The following is a 20,909-nucleotide window of genomic DNA, read 5'->3' on the forward strand; positions in this document are numbered from 1 at the left end:
CATGATAATAACCTGCTGTGGCCATATTGTGTCGCACAGTCACACTGCCCTGCATCTCAACGCGTTTCGCTTGCGCTTCGTCTGGACGAAGCATACAATGTATACTATTTTATGCTGCAAGGTTTATTTACTATCCAAAGTACCTTAGTCAGTGAGTCTGAGTCACATTGGATGGCTTTTATATGCACCATAGTAAAGCACTTTATGTGACATAGACCAAACTGACCTCCTGTATAACATTTGATAATATTATTTTTTAAACACCTTTCCTTTTTGGGGTACAGGAGTTTAGATTTTGCTACTATTGCGCAGTCTAACTTTGCTACATAAATGATATTGAAGCAGTCTATGTGATACTGTGACGCCCCCACGTCAGTAGCAGCCGGGCTGTTCGGATCCGGATCCGCAGTGTGGCTCGAGGGATCTTCCGGACCCGGGGGTCGCGCGGATACTTCAAATAAAAGGGGTCGTATTTGTACGGGAATTGCCATAGACACACTGTTACGCCACCCATGGTGTGTGGTGAGGTGTGGCACCACCGCTGCTGCTGTGGGGCACCCGGAGGCGATGGGACGGTAGCTGAATGTTAACCCCTCCATGGGTAGGGATTGTTGCCCCGGGGCCCGGTGTCGCTGTGCTGGGGATGTTGATGGCAGGGGCCGGCACGCCCCATCAGACCGAGGGATGTCAGGTTACTCACGATTAAATGAATCAGACAAGTCCAATGGTTAACCAAGGTGCTGATGACCGGCCGCCGCGGTCGGGTATATTCTGGTCCCTCACCTGGGCTGATGGTCTGTGTCACTTTCCTCTGCACTGTGTTTTTGGTATGGTGGACTTCCCGGTGTGGAACACAGGAGTGCGCTCCCGGTACTTCTGTTGGGAGCCTTGCCCGCTGACGCTGACCCTTGGGATCTACCGGGCCTTGGCGGATGCCCTATCCCTCTCGGTAGGTGGTTGTCTGCTTTTGGGACTTTGGTTGGGACAGGACCTATAATCCTGCTCTCAATTTGTTAATTAGCTAGGCCGTTGGTTCCGGTCCTGGCTTCAGAGTCCAAGTACCCCCTCTGTGCACGGTTTCCAGGTCGGTTCTCCGGTGTCGGTACCGGAAGGGCTCCAACCCTGTCCCGGTCCACCTCGGATCTCCGGCTGCCATCTTTCCATCTCCTGACAAACACGGTCGACCATCTGCCACCTAGCCAATACGCCAGGGCTCCAACCCCGATGCCTCTGCTCTCTGGCTTTGCACTTGAGCTTCAGACTTTCTCCTCTCCTCCTGCTCCACTTAACTTAACTTCACTTAACTGACTCTTTTCCCGTCCTGGGTTCTCTAGACCCCTAGGTAGGCGTTCTCCATCCGCCTGGTCCCGCCCACTGGTGTGCCTTTTCTACCCTGGGGGGGTGACTAGGATTTGGTTGGCTTGGTGTAACCCTGCTAGAGAAGGTGTTGTGCGGGGACCTACTCTGTGTGACCACCTGGCAGCGCCAGGGCGTCACATTACTAGCAGATTTAGATCTGAACCATCAAATGAGTCTATATTATATATAACCTTTAACTGTGTGTCTCCGGTCGCACTGCCCTGTGTATATTTCTTTTTTGAAATTCCTCTTCGATTGTTATAAAAAACACTGAATCTACACTGTGTGATCTAACTTATATATTTTCTTGCAATAAAGAATTGTTATTGATAATCTTTGTCCACTTGGACTTTATTTTGATTACTATAGGCCTTTGGTCATTAATGGATCTAATCTATAAAAAATGAATTGTGAGTGTTTAGTATTAGAAAAATTAACATATTGAAGTATATAGGTAGGTATGAAAATGATGCATGTAATATTAGTAATATATTAGATATAAAATATGAAGGAGTAATAAAAACAATCTAAAAGGTAATATATGCTTACCAATGTGAGAAGTAGTAGGTTTGATATATTATATTATATAATAGCGGATCTAAATAATTTAAATGTTAAATCTAAATAGAAAATATAAGAAAGTTGTATATATTTAAAATTGGCTATATTATAAAACAATAAATGACATAATAAAACAGTGGGTTTGGTATAATGATGAATAGTTAATAAAATACATTTGATATCTCATTTAACCGTTAAGGTTTCAGTGTATTAAAGCGCACCAATCACCAGGATTTTCATATACAACTTAAAGCCAGTGCTGTACTGGCACTATCAGGCTGATTCTATACATACCTGTAGTGGTCAGCTCGGATGTTTAGGCTTTGAAACATAAGAAAGTAAAGTTTGGAAAATCATCAACTTGTTGAGTGACAGCAGCTGAGGATCAGCTAATATCTGGAGTGGGTATTTATAGTTATCCCCTCCCCCTGTTACTTATGCTAATTCTATTATAGAATCGATTTAGTTTGTGATTAACAGCACCTGTGCTGATGTCATACTCGTGTGACCAGAAGGGTCAGGCCTCAGCCAACATAGCTGATACGAGGAAGCAACATTTTTCTGTTGGATGAGGCCACACCTCTTTTGGTCACATGGGTATGACATCAGCACAGATCCAGTTAGTCACAAACTAAATTGATTTTATAATAGAATTAGCGTAAGAGGGGGAGGGGATAACTATGAATACCCACCCCCAGGTATTAGCTGATCCTCAGCTGATTTCAGTCAACAAGCTGATGATATTCCAAACTTTACTTGCTTGTGTTATAAAACCTAAACATCCAAGCTGACCACTAAAGTTATGTATAGGATCAGCATGATAGTGCTAGTATAGCACTGGCTTTAGGTTGTATAGGAAAATCCTGGTGATTGTTGCGCTTTAAGTTTGTAACTCCAGAACACTTCTATTCAAACTTTCTTTTTTGTTAGAAATATGGGGAGGAACCTGTTTGATTGGTGTGACCGACAGTCCCTGAAAATTTTTATTGTGATGAATGGCATAGTGGTTTGATAAACCACATAGGAGGAAACCTTTGTTTACATTGTGCCTGTGGGAGTTAATTCTATTATGCAGTTGTTGGGTGGTCCTCCCAAGGTATTGTTTCCCACATGGGCATTCTATTAAATATATCACAAAATCCAACTGGCAGGTTAGATGACTATTTTATAGGTTTCTTTATTATTGTTGGTAGAATTGAAATGAGTTATTTTATGGAAGATGGATATACAGCACAGACATTTAGGTACATTACATCTGTAAACTTCAAGAGGTTTCAAATTCTTGGAGTTGGGAATTACAAATCTGAGTCTGCAGGGACCAATAATGCTTGTGGGGTCTCTCTTTAAGGTTAATCCAGTATTCTTAGGTAAAATCTTTTCTAGGATGGGGTCATTCAACAGGATACACCAATGCTTGTGTAGTACATTATGAATGGCGATATTTTGATTACTGAGTGTCGTTATGAATTTCATCTTATGTTTCTCTGGCACAGTGTCCTGGCTGTTCTTATTAATCAGATCAATTTGTTTAGTTTTACTACTATTCAACATGGCTTGCTCAATAAGACCTGGGGGTTATTTCTTTTCTGAGAACCATTTTCTCAAAATATCTGCTTGAATATGGAAGTCTGAGTCAAGGGAACAATTTCTCTTTATTCTCCAAAGTTGATTTTGTGGTATATTTTAAATCCATTTTTTTGTAGTGACTACTGTGAAAGGGCACATATCCGTTTGCATACACTTTAAAAAAAAAGTGAAAAATAAACCTTCCAGGTGGAAAATGGTTAAATCTAAGAAATCTATTGATGTGTCATTGATGATGGGGGAAAAAGTCAGACCCCAATTATTAGTTGCAATATGGGAAAGGAAGGATTGGATATTATCAAGGGAACTGCATCCTCTTGGGGATGCAGGATCCACCCCCTGGGACCTGGAGTACCAGTGCTAATACCACTAAAGCACAACCAAAATCCTCGTTCTCCACTCCACACTGGGCATAAAGGATTAACCATGGAAGGGAATGATCGCCATGGGAACGAGTCCCTGGGTTTAGCCAGCCTGGTGGGAGGGGTCAGCAGTCAGTCAGTGTGTAGTCAGTTAGAGAGTGTAGCACAGAGGAGAAGTGTGCGGACATGCCTGAGCTGGGTCCGTGTAATGGTGACCCGGGGGCACAGGAGAGAGGTCACCAGGACGGGTACGCACAAATGGTGCACAGGACCCTAGGTCAAGCGTCAGTTTCAAACGGTTTGATAAATACCTGCCCAGTGAGAACACCTTCACGGACTTCCCCGAACCAAATAATCTGGGGGCATCAGCAGTAAACTAGGAACAGGGTTCGGACACTTACCTCGCCACAGGGTCCGCACTGCCCGCCGTACGGAGAAGGAGACTGTACCCCAAAAAGGACAGTTGGGGCTCCCACATGCTCCACACTACGGGGACCCAATCAACAGAGAGTGCCGGAGACAAAGCAACCTGGGTCACTACATTGGCACTGGTCCTCCAAGGGACCTGAACCAGCAACCCCTGGGTCTACAGTGAGTAGACACTGTTAAAGACAACCTGGTGTGGTCTCCATTATTACCCCCATTACATCTCCCAGGCACAGCCCTACCTGCGGAGGGCCTACCATCACAGCTGCCACTTCCACCAGCCCTGGGAGTACTCACATTCAGCAGCGGCGGTTCTCCATCCTTAACCACAACCTGCAGGTGGCGTCACATGACAAAAACTCTTATCTCCCCTGTAAATACTCCCATTACAAAAGGGACCCAGGGCACGGGACCGGGCAACAGCCACCAGAGTGACATTCCCATTTGATACCGCCCGGAAACGAGTACCCCATATCCCTGGGCGCTACACATGAATGTGTCGCGGGCGGGGAGGAGGGTGTCAGCACACCGCGCTCACCCCTTCTGCTCGGGTCCGGCGGCTGCTCCTGGTGGCTCGAGCTGTGGGCCGGATCCCGGGGTTTCTCGAGCGACACTCCTCGCCCGTGAGTGAAAGGGGGTGTTTGTGGTTGGATGTGGGGATTGTTATAGTTCGTGACGCCACCCACGGTTGTGGTGATTGCACCACCGCTGCTCAGTATGGGGGTCCCGGGGATGGTGATGCGGAGCAGCCAGGTGTTGTGTTGCCCCTCCGTGGGTAGGGGTTGGTGATCCCGGGGCCCGGTGATGAGATGTAAAGTGTAGGGCCTGGAGGGCGCAGGGACGCGGGGGCAGCGCTGTGCCTTGCGGCACTGTGGTACTCACTCAGCCTGACACACGGACACAGTTTGTACGGTAAACCAACGGCTGGTAGGACGGTCCCACAGACGGCTGCACGTGCACTCCCGGTAGGTGACGGTGATGTCTCTCTTCCTTGCACCTATGTTGACTGATGGTAGCGGTGGATTCCCTCCGGTTACCCGCTCCCCGACTGCAATCTGGGCCGGAGGAGCTCTACACTTTGCCCGCAGGTGCTGGCCCTGGGGAAACTGGTGCCCTGGCGGTGGCGGTGTCTCCCCGGTAATGGTCGGGCTGTTGCCGTCAATCGGGACTTGGTTGTTGGGGGAGCTGCGTCCCCGTCACTGACGGATTTGGCAAATCTGGCGACTCCTAGCCTTGCCGGGGTCCGAGAGGCCCCTGCCCTGGTGCTGACTGTCCTTCGGAACACTGCTCCAGACCACCGGGCACACAGTCAACGGGGTCCTTCCAGGAACTTCCAAACGGTCCCCCTCCAGACAGTCACCGCCGTTGCTGACCTTGCTGTTCTGGCCCTCACAAAGCTGGACCCTTCAGGCTGTCTTTCTCTTCTGTCACTTTACTTGCTTTTTCCTCCTTTTCTACTTTCACTTTCACTTTCTTAACTCCTCCACTTTAGCTCCTCACTCCTACTCCTCCCTGAGCTGACTCCTCACTCAAGCTCTCCCTGAGCTCTTCTGCCTGGTTTCTTCCTGCCTCCAGAGTTGTGAGCTCCTCGGTGGGCGGAGCCAACCGCCTGGCCCACCCCCTGGTGTGCATCATCAGACTCCTGGAGGAAGGCAACAAGGATTTCTGGTTAGCTGTGATGTGCCTACCTGGAGTGTGGGGTGTGGTGGTGTGTGACCTGTGTCCCCTGGCTTGCCCAGGGCGACACAAATGTAAAGAAGTTGTTATGGAATGCAAGATGGAATGTAGACCAGATGAAATAAATTCTTTTTGAGAGGGAGGAATCCTATTATCAATATTTAGGAAATAGTTGAAACATAGAATGCCCAAATTATGGGGAATGTTAGAATACAGGGGAGATATTCCATAGAAATCAATAGGTAGAATTTTTTTCCATGGAATGTTGTGAATCATAGCAATCACGGAGATAGCTTCTAAGATTTAGAACATGAAATTGGATTAGTCTGTCAATGTACACTGCTAAATTAGCAGTGAGGGAGCCGATTCCAGAGATTATGGATCTCCCAGGTGGGTTTTGTAAGTCATTTGTGGATTTTTGGTAAGTGGTAGAGAAAAGGCATGCAATGATTTTTAATGCCCAAAAATTTATTTTCATATTTGTTAAGAATTTGTTGATCGATGACTGTTTTTATGAGTTGTGAGCCTGCTCTATTTGCTCTGCGGGATTTTTTCTTTTTGAAGCCTTTGGTATAAAAAAATCTGTGAGTAGCCCTTTCTTGGATTGAGCAGTCAGTAAAAAAAAAAACAAATTCCCATTGTTGATAGAATTTTCTACTACAATAATATTTTGAGTCATGATGTTAAGTGCAGGATCCTGAGAGTGGACCAAGGGGTCTTCATGAATGAAGAAATCAAGTAGATTACACCACTCTTGTGTGCTGTCAAAAGAGGGTGCTTTAGGAACCTTGGGATCATTTTGTTCTGATGATCCTGACATTATATTCTGGTCTTTAAGGCATTCTGAAGAAAAAAAATCCTCTCTTTCCTGATTTTTTTCTCTTTGTTTGTGAATATTTTGCAAGTGTCACGGAGTGTCCTGAAATGAGGTGAATTTGGAGTTGTCTAAGGTTAGATTGCTGGTGTCATTTTTAGGTGGAGAAGTGCCAATGGGAGAGAGGAGTCTAATGTCAGACCTATGGTATTTTTTGGTGTTGGTTTAGAGGGACCTGGATCTGGGATAGATGGATTCCCTCTATCATTGTACATTGTATGTATATGGTTTTAGTACACTGTCTGTGTAAGGGTCCCGTTACACATAGCGACGCGACCAGTGATCCCACCAGCGATCCGACCTGGCAGGGATCGCTGGAGCATCGCAACATGGTCGCTGGTGAGCTGTTAATCAGGCAGATCTACACAGCGATCAGAGACCAGCCACCAGCGACCCGTGTAACGACGCTGTGCTTGGTAGCCAGGGTACATAACGGGTACGGGCAAAGCGCATTGCATATTTACCCGATGTGTACCCTGGCAAAGTGTGCAGGGAGCTGGCGACTGGCAGCCTGTAATCGGCTGACGCTGGTAACCATGGTACACATCGGGTAACTAAGCAAAGCGTTTTGCATAGTTACCCGATGTGTACCATAGTTACCAGCGTACCGCCGCTTACAGGCTGCCAGACACCGGCTCCCTGCACATTCAGATCGTTGGTCTCCCACCGTCAAGCACGCCGATGTGTGCTGCACAGCAGGAGACCAACGAGCAAAAAATGGTCCTGATCGTTTTGTAATGATCAGTGACCTTGCAGCAGGGGCCCGCTCGCTGCTGCCTGTCACACACAGCGATATCGGTAGCGAGGTCGCTTATACGTCACAAAACCGGTGACGTTTCAGCGATCTCACTAGAGATCTCGCTGTGTGTGATGGGGGCTTTACGGTTGACTGTATCGCACCTTTTTCCTGCTGTATATATATATATATATATATATATATATCCCTGTCCAGTATCATAGGTAAATGTGATGATCCTGATGATGGAGGTTTCTCCAAAACGCGTTGAATAAAGTCACATATCGAAGATTCAGCATTCATCTTTATTGCACAGCAGCACGGCAATTTAACCCTTTTCACCTCTATTTGCGATCACAAAGTATACTAGGGGCTGAGGCAGCTGTCTTTCCAAGATTTTTCCCTGTCGTTGTGTCTGACACAAACCCCCCCACAGGTGAGCGAAAGCTTAATCGCAGGTGTACCATATCTCACAGATAAGACCCTAGTCTTGTGCTTTTTGTTTTCTTATATCCATTGTTCCAGAGACCAAGACAGATTGCACCAGTGTTTCTGGGCTGAGCTTGCTGCTGTACCGCACCTTTAAATTCAGCCACCTGAAGAGACAAGGTCTGAAAGTTGTCTTGCTAATGCAGCAACCTGATTCATGCTGAAATGAAGCAACAGTAGTGGCCAGCTATAATGTCACGATGTGACTTCAGGATAGAATACAAAATTATGTACAGCAGCACTCTGAAAAGCTAAAATATGTAAACATGAAATATAGGGCTTTTGGCACTGTATTACTGCTATTGGAAAAATTAGATACTTGGTTTACAAGTATTCTCACAGTAGAAAAGCATATAGAAAAATATATTGTATTTTCACAATGGTCCTGTAAAAATTTGGAGTGAGGGCCGCATGATAACCCTGTTAATGTGGTGTAGGAGGAGGAGGAGAACAAGAAAATTTATAAACCATGAACTGTACAGTGGGTACGGAAAGTATTCAGACCCCTTTAAATTTTCACTCTTTGTTTCGTTGCAGAATTAAAAAAAAGTTCATTTTTTTCTCATTAATGTACACTCTGCACCCTATCTTAACACCATTACGACAGCCTTACGGAGATAAGTGGCGGCAGAATCAGGTCCTTATTCTGATCTGCCGTCTATAAACGGCGGTCAGAAATAGGTAAATAGCGCCCCCCAGAGTCAGAAAATCTCCAGGGTTTCAGCTACCTGGGGTAGCTGAGACCCTGGAGATCATGATTCAGGCCGGTTTTTCCAGTCCCCGCTCACCTGATGACCGGTATACACCGTATACCGATGATCATGTTATAGTAAATCACAGCGCCGGTAAACAATGATTTATCTCCCATCTGGCATGATCAAACATGTCAGCTGGGAGATAAATCTCCTCCCCCGGTCCCCTCCGGTCCCCCGGGGTCGCCAAAGAGCCCCCTCCAACCCCCAACCCCCTCCCGAAAATCCAAGATGGCGGCGCGCACAGCAGCGCATCGCCCGCATTTACCCATTTCTTTTGACTTCTGTCGCATGTGCCATCACACATGCGACAGAAAACTCCTCCCCAGGCCCTGCCAGGTCACCCCCTATTCCCACCCCGGTGTTTCCCGATGTCCCCCGTACCTGTCAGAGCGCTGCTCCCCCGCAGCCCCCTCCTCCTCCTTCACAGCAGACGCCGGTCACATGTGCTTAGCGCGGCTGTCAGCTCAGCTTCCTGTGTCTGACTCAGAGACGCTGGCTCACTGCACGGACCCTGCAGCTGTGACCCGGGGAGAGTGGGTGCAGATTCTTTGCACCGACTCTCCTCAAATGGAAGGTCTGCACTCCTAGAAAATGGGGGACAATTCCCTGAACGTACCCCCCATATTCTAGAAGATCGTGGGACTTCCAAAATGGCTTACAGGAGATTTTTTTTTCTTTTCAATAAATTTGTGAAAGAGAAATGGTTGGGGAGTGTTTTTTCAAATACATTTTTTTTGTTGTCAATTTTTTTTTTTATTACTGTCAATTAGTTATCTCGGGTATCAAATAGACACCGTGACATCACTAATTGCTGGGCTTGATGCCAGGTGACATTACACATCTGGTATCAACCCCATTTATTACCCCGTTTGCCTCCGCACCAGGGCAACGGGATGAGTTGGGGCGAAGCGCCAGGATTGGCGCATCTAATGGATGCGCCACTTCTGGGGCGGCTGCGGCCTGCTATTTTTAGGCTGGGAAGAGTCCAATATCCATGGCTCTTCCCACCCTGAGAATACCAGACACCAGCTGTCAGCTTCACCTTGGCTGGTGATGTAATTTGGGGGAACCCCACGTTTGTTTGTTTTTTAATTATCATAAAAAATAAAAGAAAAAAAACAGCTTCGGGAGTCCTCCAAATTGATCACCAGCCAAGGTGAAGCTGTCAGCTGTGGTTTGCAGGCTACAGCTGTCTGCTTTACCCTAGCTGGATATCAAAAATAGGGGGGACCCCACGTCATTTATTTTAATTATTTTTTTTTCTTTTTGGGCTAAATACAAGGCTAGGCACCCTTTAGTGCCACATGAAAGGCACTAAAGGGCGCCAGCTTAGAATATGCAGGGGGTGGGATGTTATATATGTTTGACATCTATCCAATCATCCACTGTAGCATTTTAGGCTGTGTGCCCACAATCAGGGTTTGCAGCGTTTTGGGCGCAGAGTGTTTTCCCTGCATCCATAACGCTGCGTTGTGCAGTAGAAGCACAGTGGAAGGATTTTTAGAAATCCCATGCCCAATGTGCTTTTTTTCTCCGCAGCATACACTGACATGTGGTGCAGCTTCCCGAGCCTCAGCATGTCAATTTATGCTGCGGAGACGAGAGTGTTCTCTGCAGGTAGGATAGAACTAAAGTCCACAGCAGCCTGAACCCAAATCGTGGGCATGGGCAGCTGCGTTCTCCCGTGGACAACACTCCATCTCTGCAGGAAGGCTGACACTGTGTACTAGACGCCGTGTCGCTGGATCATGGCCACATACCCTAACAGTGAGAATTTTGTTGCTACAGCAACATTTTTGTGAAGTACCTGTGGAATCAAAATGCTTACTATACTCCTGAATAAAATCCTTGAGGGGTCCAGTTTCCAAAATGGGGTCACTTATGGGGGGTTTCTGATGTATAGGTACCCAAGGGGCCCTGCTAATGTGACATGGTGTGTGCAATTTATTTCAACTTTTCCAAAATTCAAATGGTACTCCTTCCATTCCAAGCCCTCCCATTTATCCAAACAGAGATTTTTTGCCACATGTGGGGTATCCCTGCTCTCACAAGAAATTGGATAACAACCTGTGGGATCCCTGTTTTGTTGTTGCCTCTTGAAAAAGTGAGAAATTTGATGCTAATTCAACATTTTTGTGAAAAAAAATGAAAATTTTCAATATGGCAACCTAAGCTTATCAAATTCTGTGAAGTGCTCGTGGATTCAAAATGCTCACTATACACCTAGATAAAAGCCTTGAGGTGTCTTGTTTCCAGAATGGGGTCACTTGTGGGGGAGCTCCACTGTTTAGGCACCTTAGGGGCTTTCCAAATGCGACATAGCGTCCGCTAATGATTCCAGCCAATTGTGCAGTCATATGGCGCTCCTTCCCTTCCGAGCCCTGCTGTGCACCCAAACAGTTGATTTCCACCACACATAAGGTAGCAGCATACTCAGGAGAAATTGCACAATAAATTTTATGCTGAATTTTTTCCTTTTACTCTTGATAAAAAAAAGCTGTCTGGTTGAAGTAACAATTTTGTGGTAAAAATGTATTTTTTTTATTTTCACAGCTCAACATTATAAACTTCTGTAAAGCACCTGGGGGTTCAGGGTACTCACCAAACATCTAGATAAATTCCTTGAGGGATCTATTTTCCAGAATGGGGTCACTTGTGGGGGACCTCACTGTTTAGGCACCTCAGGGGCCCTCCTAATGCAACATGGCGTCCGCTATTGATTCCAGCCAATTTTGCAGTCAAATGGCACTCCTTCTCTTCCGAGCCCTGCCGTGTGCCCAAACAGTTGATTTCCACCACATACAAGATATCACCACACTCACGAGAAATTGCACAATAAATTTCATGGTGATTTTTTCCTGTTACTCTTGTGAAAAAAAAGCTACCTGGTTGAAGTAACAATTTTGTGGTAAAATTTTATTTTTTTATTTTCATGGCTCAATGTTATAAACTTCTTTAAAGCACCTGGGGGTTCAGGGTACTCACCAAACATCTAGATAAATTCCTTGAGGGGCCTATTTTCCAAAATGGAGTCACTTGTGGGGGGTTTCTGCTGTTTACGTACCTTAGGGGTCCTTCAAATGCGACATAGTGCCCGCAATCTTTTTCAGCCAAATTTCCTTTACAAAATTCAAATATTGCTCCTTCTGTTCCAAGCCCTCCCATTTCTCCAAACAAAGGTTTCAAACCACATGTGAGGTATCACCGTGCTCATAAAAAAGTGGGTAACAAACATTGGGGTCAAATTTTTGGAATTACCTCTTGAAAAAGTGAGAAAATTGATGCTAAAGCAACATTTTTGAGAAAAAAAATGAAAATTTTCAATATGACAATGTAACGTTATCAAAATCTGTGAAGTACTTATGGGTCCAAAATGCTCACTATACCCCTAGATAGGAGCCTTAAGGGGTCTAGTTTCCAAAATGGTATCACTTGTGAGGGGTTTCTGCTGTTTAGGTACCTTAGCGGACATCTAAATGCAACATGGTGCAATCTGTTTCAACCAAATTTGCTTTCCAAAATTCAAATATTGATCCTTCTGTTCAGAGCCCTCCCATTTGTCCAAACAGAGGTTTCTGACCATATGTGGGGTATTGGCACGTTCATAAGAAAGTGGGTAACAAGTTTTGGGGTCCATTTTGTTGTGTTATTTCTTCTAAAAGTGAATAAATTTGGGGTAGAGCAACATTTTAGGTAACATTTTATTTTTTGCTTTTTTTTATTCCACATTGCTTTAGTTCCTGTGTAGCACCTGAAGGGTTAATAAACTTCTTGGATGTGGTTTTGAGTAGCTTGAGGGGTGTAGTTTTTAGAATGGTGTCACTTTTTCACTTTTGGGTATTTTCTGTCACCCAGGCCTCTCAAAGTCACTTCAAATGTGATGTGGTCCCTAAAAAAATTGTTTTGTGAATTTTGTTGAAAAAATGGGAAATTGCTGATGAACTTTGAACCCTTCTAGCTTCCTAACCCCAAAAAATTTTGTTTCAGAAATTGCGCTAATGTAAAGTAGACAAGTGGGAAATGTTATTTATTAACTATCTTGTGTGACATAACTCTCTGGGTTAAGGGCATAAAAATGAAAAGTTTGGAAATTGCAAAATTTTAAAAATTTTCATCAAATTTCCAATTTTTTTACAAATAAAAGCAAAAAATATATATCTTTCTAAATTTATAACTATCATGAAGTACAATATGTCACGAAAAAACAGTGTCAGAATCACTGGGATCCGTTGAAGCGTTCCAGAGTTATAACCTCATAAAGGCACACTGGTCCGAATTGCAAAAAATGGCCTGGACATTAAGTACAAAACTGGCTTCGTCCTTAAGGGGTTAACAGAAAAAAACAGAAATGTTTTTAAACAAGAAAAACTGAACTATCACATGGTCATAAGTATTCAGACCCTTTACTCAAGCACTCATATTTAAGTCACATGCTGTCCATTTCCTTGTGATCCTCTTTGAGATTGTACTACTCCTTCATTGAAGTTCAGCTGTGTTTAATTAAACTGATAGGACTTGATTTGGAAAGACACACACCTGTTTATATAAGACCTCACAGCTCACAGTGCATGTCACACCATATGAGAATCATGAGATCAAAGAAACTGCCCAAGGAGCTCAGAGTCAGAATTGTGGCAAGGCACAGATCTGGCCATGGTTACAAAAGAATTTCTGTAGTACTCAAGGTTCCTAAGAGCACAGTGGCCTCCATAATCCTTAAATGGAAGAAGATTAGGACCACCAGAACTCTTCCTTGACCTGGCTATCCAGCTAAACTGAGCAATCGTGGGAGAAGAGCCTTGGTGAGAGAGGTAACGAAAAACCCCAAGATCACTGTGGCTGAGCTCCAGAGATGCAGTAGGGAGATGGGAGAAATTTGCACTGCAGACCTTCACCAGTTCGGCCTTTATTGCAGAGTGGCCGACAGAAGCCTCTCCCCAGTGCACGACATATTAAAGCCCTCATAGAGTTTGCAAAAAAATAAGATTCTCTGGTCTGATGAGACAAAGATAGGATTTTTTTGTGATAATTCTAAGCGGTATGTTTGGAGAAAACCAGGTACCTCATCACAGTGAGACATGGTGGTGGCAGCATCATGCTATGGGGGTATTTTTCAACTACAGGGACAGGACAACTGGTTGCATTTGAAGGAAAGATGAATATGGCCAAGAACAGAGAGATCCTCTATGAAAACCTCTTCCCGAGTGCTCTGGATCTCAGACTTGGCCGGAGGTTCACCTTCCAACAAGTCAATTACCCTAAGCACACAGCTAAAATAACAAAGGAGTGGCTTCAGAACAACTCTGTGACCATTCTTGACCGGCCCAGCCAGAGCTCTGACATAAACCCAATTGAGCATCTCTGTAGAGACCTGAAAATGGCTGTCCACCAATGTTCACCATCCAACCTGATGGAACTGGAGAGCATCTGCAAGGAAGAATGGCAGAGGATCCCCAAATCCAGGTGTGAAAAACTTGTTGCATCATTCCCAAGAAGATTTATGGCGGTACTAGCTCAAAAGGGTACTTCTACTCAATACTGAGCAAAGGGTCTGAATACTTATGACCACATGATATTTCTGTTTTTCTTTTTTATAAAATTTGCAAAAATTTCTACATTTCTGTTTTTTTTCTGTCAAGATGGGGTGCAGAGTGTACATTAATGAGAAAAAAAATGAACTTTTTTGAATATACCAAATGGCTGCAATGAAATAAAGAATGAAAAATTCAAAGGGGTCTGAATACTTTCCAATCCCACTGTATACCTGTCACGCTCACCGGGTCCCCTGTCAAGCTCCCCGGCTTCCCTGCCACGCTCCCCGGCTTCCCTGGCTCGCTCCCCGGCTCCTCTGTCCGGCGTCCCCCGCTCCACAGCCTCCAGGCCCCATCACCTGTGATCCCCAGGCGTCCCGGTCCTCGCTCCCGGCGTCCGTCGGCAGCTTTGCTCCAGCCCGGCTCTCCTGCCTCCTGTTCACCGCTCCCTGCCCTGGCTTCTGGCATCCGGGCCTCGCGCATGCGCATTAGGGCGCGTGCGCGGTCATTGACCCTTTCTTAAAGGGCCAGTGTCCTCCAACAGGATATTGAAGGATCAGGTATTGGGTATATAGGGGAATCCTTTCCAAGTGGGTGGGGCCTGTTCTTCGTGTTTTGCTAAGCTAGGAGTCAGGTCTCCTTGTGTCTGTGATATACTCACCTATCTCTCTCCTAGAGCCGCTCCTGCCACGCCATCCGGTCCTGACGATTCCCGTACCCCGAACGGTGACTGTCCGCCATCCCGTCAGTCCATTCCATCTCTGATCCCTGTGGTGACCCGTCTTCTCGCTCCATCGGTTCCGGACTCTGCCTGACAACATCTCGGCCTCCGAACCTGAGCTCCGCCATCCGGACCACCCTCGGTGACTCCGTGGTCCCAGGGACTTCTACACTCCACTCTTTGGAACGGTCTGTCCTGCTACCTGTAGTGCTCCGGCTACCGGACCCCTTGCCTTCAGTGAGGAGTTTGGCCCAGTGGATCCACCTCCTGGGTCTGCCCGTCCACCTGGCCCTAACAGTAAGAACAGGCCATGGATCCCGCCGAAGCACTAGCGGCCCAGCTGGGCAACTTGCAGCAGGAACTCGGACGTCAGCGCGAGACTCAGTCCCGCATGCTGGCCTTCATGACCTAAGTGGATACCCGCCTGCACACGCTGCAAGCATCTGCCACGTCCCTGGCATCTCAGGTTACCACTGCACAGTCCACGGTCACGGTTCCCGTAGCGGCTACCTCGGAAGCTTCTAAACTCCGCTTGGCCTCTCCACCCCGATATGCCGGAGATCCCAAGACCTGCAGAGGATTCTTAAACCAGTGCTCCCTCCATTTCAAGCAGCTTCCGCACCTGTTTGCCTCCGACCAAGCCAAGGTGGCGTTTGTGATGTCCCATCTAGAGGGTGAGGCACTGGCCTGGATGAACCCCTTGTGGGAAAAGGAGGACCCTGTAACCACTAACATCCAGGACTTCCTGCAGGCGTTTAGAACCACCTTCGACGAACCCGGCCGTGCCGCTGCATCCGCCTCATCACTCCTCAGGCTACGTCAGGGGACCATGACGGTGGGGCAGTATGCCATCCGCTTCCGCACTTTGGCCTCAGAATTGGGCTGGAACAATGAAGCCCTCACCGCCGCCTTCTGGGAAGGACTCTCCAGTCGTATTAAGGACGAGCTGGCAGGCCGCGATGTTCCTTCTACTCTGGATGCCCTGATCGCACTAGCCACCCGCGTGGACCTCAGATTCCAGGAACGATCCAAAGAGGTGTCCCGTGAGAGACGTCCGATACGGCATTCCTCTCCTCCGCAGAAGCCCGCCGTACTTCAGTCAACGTCGTCTGGTGTCTCTGTCCACGAGCCCATGCAGATTGACTGTTTGCGGCAGTCCGAACAACGCCGAGCAGAACGGCTCGCCAAGGGCCTCTGCTTCTACTGCGGAGAGGGCACACACCTTCTACGCTCCTGTCCAGAGAGGTCGGGAAACGCCAAAGCCTAGGGCTGGTAGGAGAGGCCACCCTAGGTGCTGGGACTCTCTCAGACCCGGTTACGTGGACTGTTCAAGTGACAACGGGAGAGACGCGGTTCACGGCCGAGGCGTACCTCGATTCCGGGGCAGCAGGCAATTTCATCCAGCAGGCCACGGTGGACAAGTACCAGGTGCCTGTTACTCCACTCGACAAACCCCTCGTGATTGCCTCTGTAGATGGGAGACCCCTCTCTGACACCATCTCGTGGATCACCAAGCCGGTGGAACTACGTATCGGTGCCCTGCACACCGAGAACATCGCTCTCTACGTCCTCCCACACATATCTCATCAAATCCTGCTGGGACTCCCCTGGTTACGGACACACGAACCGTCAGTCAGCTGGGGTACTGGTGAAATCACCCGATGGGGCTCCTCTTGCCACGAGAACTGTCTGAAGACTATACAGCCCATCCGACGACCTCCAGTTCCGGAGTCCCTTCCCTCGGCCTATTGGTCCTTCGCGGACGTCTTTGATAAAAAGGAGTCAGAGGTACTGCCGCCACATCGTCCTTACGACTGTGCCATCGACCTACTCCCGGGAACTACACCACCTCGAGGATGGATATATCCGCTGTCTCCTGCTGAAACAAGGGCCATGTCTACCTACATCACAGAGAACCTGGCAAGGGGATTCATTCGGAGATCCTTCTCTCCTGCTGGAGCAGGCTTCTTCTTCGTTAAGAAGAAAGAGGGCAACCTACGCCCATGCATTGACTACCGGGGATTGAACCAAATCACCGTGAAAAATAAATACCCCCTGCCGCTCATCCCCGAATTGTTTGATCGGCTTAGAGGAGCTCGTGTGTTTACCAAGTTGGATCTTCGGGGTGCCTACAACCTGGTCCGCATCCGCTCTGGGGACGAATGGAAGACCGCATTCAATACTCGCGATGGGCACTATGAATATTGTGTGATGCCCTTCGGCCTGTGTAACGCACCAGCAGTCTTTAAGGAATTGGTGAAAGACGTGTTCCGGGACCTTCTCTACATCTGTGTGGTGGTGTATCTCGATGATATCCTGGTCTTTTCTCCGGACCTCCAGACCCACAGAGAGAACGTGCAGCTGGTACTACAAAGACTGAGGGAGAATCGTCTGTACGCCAAGTACGAGAAGTGTGTCTTCGAGCAGTCTTCTCTTCCCTTCCTGGGTTACGTAATCTCCGATACCGGTCTGCAGATGGACCCGGAGAAGGTCTCTTCCATTCTCAACTGGCCCCCTCCTTCCGGACTGAAGGCAATCCAACGCTTTCTGGGATTCGCAAACTATTACTGTCAGTTCATCCCTCACTTCTCTGCTCTGACTGCACCTCTCTCCGCCTTGACCAAGAAGGGGGCTAATCCAAAGGACTGGTCACCTGCGGCCGACGCCGCATTTGGCTCCCTGAAGCAGGCATTTGCTTCCTCCCCTGTGCTCCACCGTCCTGAGTTAAACCGACAGTTCACCTTGGAGGTGGATGCCTCCTCCTCGGGGGCCGGAGCAGTGCTCATGCAGAAGTCCTCCTCCGGGAAGATGGTTACTTGCGGTTTCTACTCCAAGAGCTTCTCAGCGCCTGAACGCAACTACACCATCGGTGACCGAGAGCTATTGGCAGTCAAACTGGCTCTGGAGGAATGGCGCTACCTTCTGGAGGGAGCAGTGTACCCCGTGATCATTTACACGGACCACAAGAACCTGGAATACCTGCGGTCCGCTCAGCGACTGAACCCACGGCAAGCCAGGTGGTCCTTGTTCTTTGCCAGATTCGATTTTCAGCTCCATTTTCGGCCCGCGGATAGGAATGTACGAGCAGATGCCTTGTCCAGGTCGTTCATGCCCATGGAGGAGGAGACATCCCAGCCCATCATCTGCCCTAGTAAAATCATTCCGGTGGCCCCTGTCACCCTGGCCCAGATACCGCCCGGGAAGACCTATGTCTCTGAGACTGACAGGCAAAAAGTGTTGCACTGGGGCCATGCCTCGAAAATAGCCGGCCATGCTGGTCAGAAGAAAACATGGAGTACAATTGTACGTCACTACTGGTGGCCATCCCTTCGCACGGACGTCGCTTCTTTTGTCTCAGCCTGCTCCTCTTGTGCCAGGAACAAGACGCCCAAACACCTGCCATATGGCCGTCTTCTGCCTCTGCCTATACCCTCCGTTCCGTGGCAACACATTGCAATGGACTTTATTACGGACTTGCCCCTGTCCTCCGGACACACAGTCATATGGGTCGTGGTGGATCGGTTCTCCAAAATGGCTCATTTCGTCCCTATGGCTGGACTGCCCTCTGCCCAGGAACTCGCTGACGCCTACATACAGCACATCTTCCGCTTGCATGGCTTTCCTTCACACATTGTGTCCGACAGAGGAACTCAGTTTACCTCCCGCTTCTGGAGGGCTCTCTGTAAACATCTGGGAGTGACTCTGGACTTTTCTTCAGCCTACCATCCTCAGTCGAATGGCCAAGTGGAACGAGTCAATCAGATCTTGACCTCCTTCTTACGTCACTACGTCAACGCCCATCACGACGACTGGTCCACGCTTCTTCCTTGGGCTGAATTCTCCCATAACCACCACGTCAGTGAGTCCTCCTCCAGCTCTCCCTTCCATGTCGTTTATGGACTTCAGCCTTCCGTCCCTTTACCTGTGTCCTCTTCCTCGGATGTCCCTGCTGCTGATGCTGTAGTCTGTGACTTTGCAACAATTTGGGACTCTGTCACGGCGTCCCTTGGACGTGCTTCCACGCGGATGAAGAGACACACAGACAAGAGGCGTCTGGACCCTCCGTGTTTCTCTCCAGGAGATCTGGTCTGGCTTGCTTCCAAGTACGTCCGATTGAAGCTACCTTCATACAAGCTGGGTCCTCGCTACATCGGGCCGTTTAAAGTCCTCAGCAAGATCAATGAGGTCTCCTACAAGCTGCAGCTCCCGGCCACGATGAGGATACCCAACTCCTTCCACGTCTCCCTGCTCAAGCCGGTTGTCCTTGGTCCCTTCTCCGCTGCTCCCAGTTCTGCTCCTCCTCCTATTGCTGATGATGACATCTATGCGGTAAGGGATATTGTGGCCATGAAAACTGTACGGGGCCGACAGTTCTTCCTGGTGGACTGGGAAGGGTATGGTCCTGAGGATAGGTCCTGGGAACCCCGGGAGAATGTGGGTACTCCCCTGATACGTGCCTTCCTGTCCCGGTTGCGGGGAGGGGGGCATGGGGGAGGGGGTACTGTCACGCTCACCGGGTCCCCTGTCAAGCTCCCCGGCTTCCCTGCCACGCTCCCCGGCTTCCCTGGCTCGCTCCCCGGCTCCTCTGTCCGGCGTCCCCCGCTCCACAGCCTTCAGGCCCCATCACCTGTGATCCCCAGGCGTCCCGGTCCTCGCTCCCGGCGTCCGTCGGCAGCTTTGCTCCAGCCCGGCTCTCCTGCCTCCTGTTCGCCGCTCCCTGCCCTGGCTTCTGGCACCCGGACCTCGCGCATGCGCATTAGGGCGCGCGCGGTCATTGACCCTTTCTTAAAGGGCCAGTGTCCTCCATCAGGATATTGAAGGATCAGGTATTGGGTATATAGGGGAATCCTTTCCAAGTGGGCGGGGCCTGTTCTTCGTGTTTTGCTAAGCTAGGAGTCAGGTCTCCTTGTGTCTGTGATATACTCACCTATCTCTCTCCTAGAGCCGCTTCTGCCACGCCATCCGGTCCTGACGATTCCCGTACCCCGAACGGTGACTGTCCGCCATCCCGTCAGTCCATTCCATCTCTGATCCCTGTGGTGACCTGTCTTCTCGCTCCATCGGTTCCGGACTCTGCCTGAAAACATCTCGGCCTCCGAACCTGAGCTCCGCCATCTGTACCACCTTCGGTGACTCCGTGGTCCCAGGGACTTCTACACTCCACTCTTTGGAACGGACTGTCCTGCTACCTGTAGTGCTCCGGCTACCGGACCCCTTGCCTTCAGTGAGGAGCTCGGCCCAGTGGATCCACCTCCTGGGTCTGCCCGTCCACCTGGCCCTAACAATACCTTTTTGGGGTAAGGGATGCATGGGAATACACCAGAAAAAAAAAACAAACATTTGAATTTGCTTTATCTTCCTCTAATGTCTTGTGCTGGGGTCGAGAAGTTTGGGCCAATCCAGGCTTTGTTCATTTTGAGAAGAGTCCACCTGTCAGCATTTTCAGTTGATAGGCGGATGCGCCTATTAGTTATTATGCTTCCGGTGGCACTAAAAACCCACAGAACGAGCTTAAGTAGGAAGGGATCAGTGACTGCCACCTGTGAGCCTCAGATATGCCTCAATTTAAAAAAAATAATAAAATGTATGCATACATTGGGATAAAGACACAAATGTACCTCTTGTGTGAATAAATGGACCAAGGACTTGTGGTGTTCTTTTACCGGGATGGGTTGGAGAAGTTCACCCAATATGGTTCATGAATTTTCATTTGCAATGGTCTTTGAGGAGAAAAAAATACCCTGCTTTAATCTATGTGAAACCTCAGGAGCTGCCTGATGCCCACAGCTGGCATATGAGGAACTACAACCCAACTCAGCTTGAGTAAAATCGGA

This window comes from Anomaloglossus baeobatrachus, chromosome 8 (genome assembly GCF_048569485.1).
Source record: "Anomaloglossus baeobatrachus isolate aAnoBae1 chromosome 8, aAnoBae1.hap1, whole genome shotgun sequence".
Classification (NCBI taxonomy): Eukaryota; Metazoa; Chordata; class Amphibia; order Anura; family Aromobatidae; genus Anomaloglossus; species Anomaloglossus baeobatrachus.